This window comes from Protopterus annectens, chromosome 6.part0, assembly GCF_019279795.1.
Source record: "Protopterus annectens isolate FY-2018-M chromosome 6.part0, PAN1.0, whole genome shotgun sequence".
Classification (NCBI taxonomy): Eukaryota; Metazoa; Chordata; order Ceratodontiformes; family Protopteridae; genus Protopterus; species Protopterus annectens.
In genome coordinates, this window is record NC_056737.1 from 515,299,583 (window position 1) to 515,307,902 (window position 8,320).

Consider the following 8,320-nt stretch of genomic DNA (forward strand, 5'->3'; position numbering starts at 1 on the left):
AAGACCTTCTACATTGCCCACCTTATCATGAAGGGATTCTCATCTAGATCAAGGAGGTCATAGTCTCCCTATACTCATCACTCATCAGACCAATGATTGAGTACAATGCCCCATTCGGAATGTATCTGACCCGACACTTGCAGCAGCTGGAGAGGCCACAAAAGTTCCTCACCAAAAGGATAAAGGGTCTCAAACATCTGTCCTATGCTGCCCGACTGAAAGAACTCCAGCTCTATTCAGTCGCCACCGCTTGCTCAGAGGTGACCTTTGCCTAACATACAAGGCCATGTCAAACCCAGATTTGATGAATATGCTTCACCTCAAAAATCTAGATCCGTCAGAGCCACAAGGGCGGGAGACTTAAACCTCGACACGGCTATTAATAGGACGTGCTGGAGGGATAGATTCATCACCCAAAGACTCCCTATGCTGTGGAATAAAATCCCGGTATATGTGAGGCAGAGCACCTCGCTGCCTTGTTCAAGAGAAATCTTGACCAATGGATGGGAGATCGCAGATATACCCCAGGTATTACCTCAGTGTCACTGCTCAACAGAGGCACAGCAAAATAATGGGTATAGTTCCCCATACTAAGGGGTGGCGTAAGCCACAAAACTATGGGCTAGGCTTGTAAATGCCCTCGGGCAGATAGCCTAGTATGAACCTATGAACCTATGAACCTATGTAGTAACTTTCATGATGTTTATCAGGTTTTTTCATCGAGCAAATTGAACAATTCAGAAATAATAATGAAATGAGTCCTAATTAGCATAATTATTGCAGCCAGAGGGGTAAATCTATATGCTATAACATGACCAGAAACCCAAAGTCCCATCAAGCTAGAGAAGAAAATGACGTTGAGGTGGGTTTGAAGCCTGCGAGTGGATTGTCTGAAAAGATTTCTCATTGTGAGTCACATATCCTGCATATATAAGTGCTACTTACTGTACAGTTGATTCACCTGCATAATGCTACCTTTCCTTAATGACTGGCTGGTATTTTCAAGTTAAATCTCCAAAAAAAATCCAGTGAAGTAGATGAAATTACTGCATTTAATACCACTTTGGTGTTTTCAGTACTTTATTCCTTAGTTAATCAAATCACACACACACACATATATATATATATATATATATATATATATATATATATATATATATATATATATATATATATATATATATATATATATATATATATATATATATATATAGGTCTACTATGTAATCCCAAAATACTGAAATCCCAAATTTCAGTATTTCGAAATTACATAGCCGCAAACCCAACTACAACACACATTTCTGAAACAGCATAACTGCGGAATTCAAAATCTCGAACGTACTCTACACATACAACCCCCCCACAATCAAATAAATAATACTACACTATGGATAAGCAGGGGGAAACCCCCCCTGCATCCCCCATGTGGGGGGCTGCACCCCCCACACCCCCTACTTATATATTCTAACTCTGAGATCACACAAACAGACAGACAAAGGAAACTCACACCCACACATTTTACAGTCCCTCACACACACACATCATAGTCACAACACACACTTACACACACTAAAGCCCCTAACCAACACAATTACGCATACATACTTACCTAAACTTCCATCCATCCACACACCGCACCAGCGTAACTGGAAATTCAACATCTCAGTGCTCCTGGATTTTGAATTTCGCGCTTCTGCCGGTTTCAGAATTTTGAGGTTTTGGCTATGTAATTTCGAAATACTGAAATTTGGGATTTCAGTATTTCATGATTACATAGTGGACCCATATATATATATATATATATATATATATATATATATATATATATATATATGTATAATTCTTACATATTATCGTAACCAGATTCCACACTCACTACCTGACATTGTAATTCCCAGTTGTAGCAGACGATATCAGGCTAGGTATGTGTCTTAACCAGAATCCATTTCAAAATGTATTATGTAAATGTTTTTACACAAACTGTTTTCATTTCAGGATTATAAGACCCTCAAATAGGTTTGCTGTGGCATAAGACTGTTCGCAGACATTTCTCACCTGCTTTCTTAAAGAATTCCCCAGAAAGAGCAAAATGGCATGAGAAAAATGCCTCAAACCGGAGACAGATTTTTTAAAGCCTGCCATTATAAACTTAGTTGCTGCCATAAAATGTTTGCAGTAACACTGATGTCATGAACGATATGACTTTGGAACCTGAAACATTTGTCCTTCCTGTGGTGACTGATGTCTTCAATGGTTTCCCCCAGAAATGCAGCCTTTATGTGTGACATGGTAACAATACAATAGGAAAGCCACATTTCATGGACAGTTGTGGGCGCTTGAGAGGCATGCTTAGGATGATAGATTTTACTAGGAATTTAATGAACTAACGAGGCAGTTCCTGTACAGAAATGTGAAAGTGTGCCTAACTGATATCATGGCCTTAAAAAGTTGGGGGGGGGGGGTCAAACAGCTAGCATCACTGAATGAGTAAAAGTCGTTACACTTTTATGACAGTCACGATTGCAGCAGTGTCTGCTCAAGTATCCTCAAGAAAGACAGCTAAAATGTATATAGTTATCAGCCCAAAAGGTACACAGGCAGAAATATGTAGAAAGGATTGTCACATTCTCCTCTTTGGAAACTGATTACATTTATCGGCATAATGATGGCTTGAAAAACATGTTTCTCCTGTTCAGAATCTGGTTGCGATAATACGTACGTACCTCTACATATATGTATATATATACATATATATATATATATATATATATATATATATATATATATATGTATATATATATATATATATATATATATATATATATATATATATATATACATATATAGATAGAGAGAGAGAGAGAGAGAGAGAGTTACAGTTTTGTTTTAGTTAAACTTGCTGGCTTTTTGACAGAACAGTCACCTGGCTGTTTATAAAGTATCTGATAGATCCCCACTGTAGTTGATCCAAGCTTTTTTTACATCCTGTTCTTTAACGACTTATTTTTGCATTAAACAGCAGCTTAGTAAAAATAGCCGATATTGTGTGTTTCTTTATCACCTGGTTGTTTGTGTACCACTGAACCGCCCCTTACTAAGATGAAGAAGTTCCTGGCCTCTTTAAAAGGAAGTACTACATCCACAAAATTGGATAGTGTGATACTGGAAGCTGGGGCTGAGTAGTACAGGCCCCAGAGAATATCAACTGCAAATGTTCCTGTTATGTAGTCCTACTTCATATTATCAGTAGCTGTAAACCCTGCTTAATAAGTTCTCAGTGCTCTTTAAATCTTTCTGAGTTATGGTATGCAGGTACATAATGAATGCAAATTCCAGGTCCATCTGCATAAGATATGTCCAGGGCAATTAAATTTAATGATATTTCTATATTTGTGAAGCTATCAGTTGTGTGTGTAGTTGTGGTCCTGGGTCCTTGTTGCACTGTATGTATGTTTTGCTTTGGTGCATTCATAGGTGAATCTTTCTCTAGCACCAGCACTGTGGAATTGCCTTTGTCTGATGTTGGAAGATTGTTGCCTGTGATAATGATGGTGGGGATAAGCTGGCATTGAGCTTGGGGTGCAGAGCATGTGTTGGACTCAGGGAGAGTGACAACCACATCATCTATTCCCACTATGATTCAGTCTATGCCTGTGGTTAACCAGGAAACACAACCATCTGAAAGTGGACAGGTTGATGGGAACATTCTGGAACAGGAAAGTGTAGTTGCTCCCATATCAGCTATATTTGTATCAGCCCCTGGCAATCATGGGCAAGGTGGTCCTCCCAGGGGCTTGGTAATGTTGCTTACCAGAGGTATGGTACTCACCCTCCACCTGCGGTTGATGTGTCAGTAGCTGCCACCAAACATATGTGTAGGGCCATCATGGAGATATAGACTTGTTACACAAGATCCACTGCAGAGATAGCGAGTTTGATTGAGGCTGTGCACATTGGCATATTGGAGTGCATGACCCATATGTGCCATTCATTGGAGAGATTAGATCACATGTTGGACTGCGTAGTGTCTTCCCTGAGTCCTGTGTCAGGACTGAGGAGTTCTTCTCATGGCTGGTCATCTGTTACATCCACAGATGTTAGCCAACATATCCATAGAAGAAGGAAATCCCACTTCTGGCAGAGGTAGCACCTCTAAAACAATGTCAATTTTAAAGGAGTCTATGGCCAGGAGAGGCCATCCCCATGGTTATTGTCATCATCATGCTGGCATTTATGCTAGTGGATGTCAGTCTAAATCAAGCAGTGCACCAACATCATAATACATCCAGTGCAGCTCTTGGCAGAGCCAGCTGTTGTGGATTGGGACTTCACAGGAAGCTGAACCCACTGTCATGCATGCCCTGGACCTGCCCAGTAGGCCAATCAGCAGTGGTGCCTTATGTACTGCGGCTGTGTCTCTGCATATACAGATTCACAAAACATCATAGCACCCTGACCCTTGCAAATTGACATGTTAGCACCACCTCCAAATAAGTTCTCACAATACACATGTGTACTTTTGATTTTGCTACAGCTCAGTAGTCACTCTCACATACATCCCAGTGAAAGACATGCACTCCCTTTCCCAAAGGATGGTAATTGTGCCCTGCCCTTTGTACATTGTTAATTGAGTTGCCTATGTTTGATGGACAGCCTCTGAACAGGTAATCAGAGTCTGGTGTTTTCTTATGCATTATTTTTACTGTATATATCTGTGTAGCTCTTGTATAGTTATTTATTTATTTAACATTTGTTGACCAGGAAAGTCTGAATAGGACAGAGCCTGTTTTCAGTGGAGGCCCAGGGATAAATGCTCCAGACACATGTCTTTGGAATGTGGGAGGAAACCAGAGTACCCATAGGAAACCCACAAAAATCCATGGAGGACATGCAGACTCTGCACAGAAGGCACCCCAGCTGAAAATTGAACTGGAGAGCCTCTTGCTGTAAGGTGACAACATTAACCACTGAACCACTGAGACATTATGTTGTAAAGCTATGTGAAATCCACTACCTCTTTGCTAGTTACCAGAATCACCCACAAGACAGTCCTGTAGGTAGTCACCCCTTGCAAACCACTGACAAACTTCACAGGTGTGCCATATGTATAACCTAACACTGTGGATGATACTCTGTGTGTTACAGACAACATGGCAGTTGAAGGAGTGGTACACATTGTGGTTAGTGTACTTTCTTCCCAGTTCATCAGGTAGGACCTTTATTTCAAAGTGGGTACAATCTATACCCCAAAAGCCTCAGGGAAACTGGCTATGTTACAGCTCTCCCACATGATGTTTGCTCTCTCATGTGAGTTACATAGAAATCAAATATGCTCCACCACAGGCTCCAGCATAGCATCAAGGAACTGATTAAATGTTCTCAGTGCAGATGCCTGAGATACCCCCCTCTGTGTCCGCACTAGGTTGCTGAAAGGTCCCTGCAACTAATATATGTAAAGCCACACATACCTTATTACCTACTGAGATACGTAATCCTTGACTTCTGCAAAGCTGAAGATGAAGCCAACAGATGTCCATGATTTACTGCAAGGTGTTCCAGTCCACTTAGTACTGCTCCATTATACTGCTATCATACACAGCATGAAATGTTAAGCATGGTCAGATGATCTGGCACCTCTGTGGACAACATCATGTACCATCAGCTTCAGTGTCTACTATGAGATCCTCTTGCATATACACATTTACAGTTGCTACAACAACCCCTAACATTGTACACTAGTTTACTTTGCCTAAACATGAGCATATGGTCATGTGGAAATCTATAGCAGCAACACCACTGCACCAAATTTATTGGCTTCTGAATTACTCTGCCATATTTTTGTTTCATTAGCATATGCAGCACATCATTATACAGTCATTAGCATATAGCATGTCTGACCATGTTATTTCAGCTAGCCTCATCAAGTTGCTGGGTTTTCTGACTTACAGTCACCTTGAGCATGGACACTCATTGCACACATTCACTTGTTGCAATGAGGCCAAGTTTTTATAGATATAGATATAGATTAGATAGATAGATAGATAGATAGATAGATAGATAGATAGATAGATAGATAGATATTACAGAATGCAGATGAGGAATACCTATAAAATGCAACTGTTTTAGTTTTCTTTTTCATTTGTATCTGCTAATGGTCAAGCTTCCCCTAACTGGAATCAAGGCATTTGTTTCCCCCTGGTGGAGTATTCCCAGACCCATGGTGGTGACAGACATCCACAGAGCTTGTCACTTAGGCAGCCATGATGGTTGCTTGTATACTCTGTAACACAATGGCAATGAGGACATCTGAATGGCCTCTAGTTGGTAGAATGTGATATATGCATGATTGCATGGACCCTCAACACCCTCCTTCTCCAACTTTGTTCTGCTTTGCATTCATTATTCAGGGCTACCACTGGATGGTGGCTTGGTGCACTGAAAGCCCACCCCCAGTATGCCTACACAATGCCATCCATCCTTCAAATGATGTGACTATATGTTTTGTTCTGCTCCACCCTCCCCTCTGTATGGGCATGCTCAGCCCACACTGCTATAATCTAAACTTGTAAACTGAAAATACTAACGCTTGAGTAGTGAATGTAACAATGGAATCTGGATTTAATTTCTGCTGTAACTGAAAAGTGATCTTTAATAAAAGCTGTCACTACAGAGAGAATGAGGTTCACTACACCACAGCTAAAATCAGACAGTTATTTAGTATATTGCAAAAGAACAATTGTTTCTGCCCAAACCAAAGTATTAAAAAATGGCTACTAGCTAGGATGTTTCCTGAGAAGCAGGATATTGGAACAGTGAATAAAATCTTGGCTTGCAGGCAGAGAATGGGGAATGGATGTGTAAAATCACTGAAGGTTCTAAGAAAACGTAATAAATATTTCTGTGTTTGGCAATAACATGTCAAGAGGAAGAACAAAGGCATTGCATTGACAAAATTAACTAATAATGCTTTTACTGTGATTACTATCAAAATAGGCAGAATGCCCTTAAGAATTACAGACCACCAAGAACAACATTTGATTTAAGAAGCTTTTTTATGAATTCTATGAAATTTACCTTGGCTGAGATCTGACTTTAGTTCTGGGAGAGCTAAATAAGCCACATAAGAAATGGGATGGATTCAATATAATGGAATGGATGGAATGAATAAATGGTTTAAGAAAATAATTGGTACAGTTAATTTGTGTATGATTGGTGAGAGTATAATACTGCAGATATAATCATTATCGGTATAAAAACATAGCAGTAACAATGCTGCACACTGCCTTCAATGTAGGACTGCAGTCACATACACCTGAAGTTGATAAGGCAGTATTAATATTGGCAATATAAAAGTAATATAAGGGCCATTAACAAGAAGCATAGAAAAGGCTCTGCTGCTTGCAGACTGGTGTTGCTTGCAGCAGGGTTCAACAGCTCTTTATCATTAAGAACTTTTAGGATATGTTAAATGACAACAAAGTAGATCACAGTATTGGAAACAAGCAATGACATGCTTGCTAGCAATGGGGCTTGCTTAAGAACATCTGCCAATTCAAAGTGCTTATTTGAAGATAATCATAGACTGTTAGGTCAAACATTAAAAAACAATATGTTAGAACAGGAAAAAGTGTAGTGCATTAGTTAAACACAGTAAAAAGAATGTGAATGTAGAAGAAAATAGTCAGGAACACAAAACAGCAAGAAAAAAATGGAAAAACAGGATGTCTTATTAGGTATATAACGGTATGAGGAAACAAAGCAGTTATTTAGCATTTGGTATTACGGCCAGTGCAGAGAGCTGTGAGAAGTCACAAGCCTTTTCTAGGACATTAGCAGTAGTTATCATCAGAAACTGAGATGTAAACTGTTAGTTAACAATGAACTGCATATTATTACGATTAAAATGTTGAGCACATGTTTTGTTTCAGGTAAAAAAAAAACATGCTATTCCATTCTACAAGGGAGGAGGAGAAACCAGTCATGCTGGGCAACTGTAAACCCAGAACAGAAATGTATTCAACAACAACAACAACAACAAAAAATCATCAATGAGAGAATTATATTAATACTTCTTGCTTGAGAAAACACGTGGGATTTGAATGAACTGAAATACAGATTCAGTATGGGTAGGTCAACTGTTACCTGCCTTTATGATTTTCATGGTCTTATAAATAAAATCCATAGACAAAAGCTTGGCAGTTGATACAAATAGTGTTGATCTGAGTAAGGTTTTGGCAATGTAAATTATAAAGACACCTTAATGACAAATGATCAAAAGCAAATAAGTTGTCTTTTACAGTTCTTGACTGTTTTAGTGAAA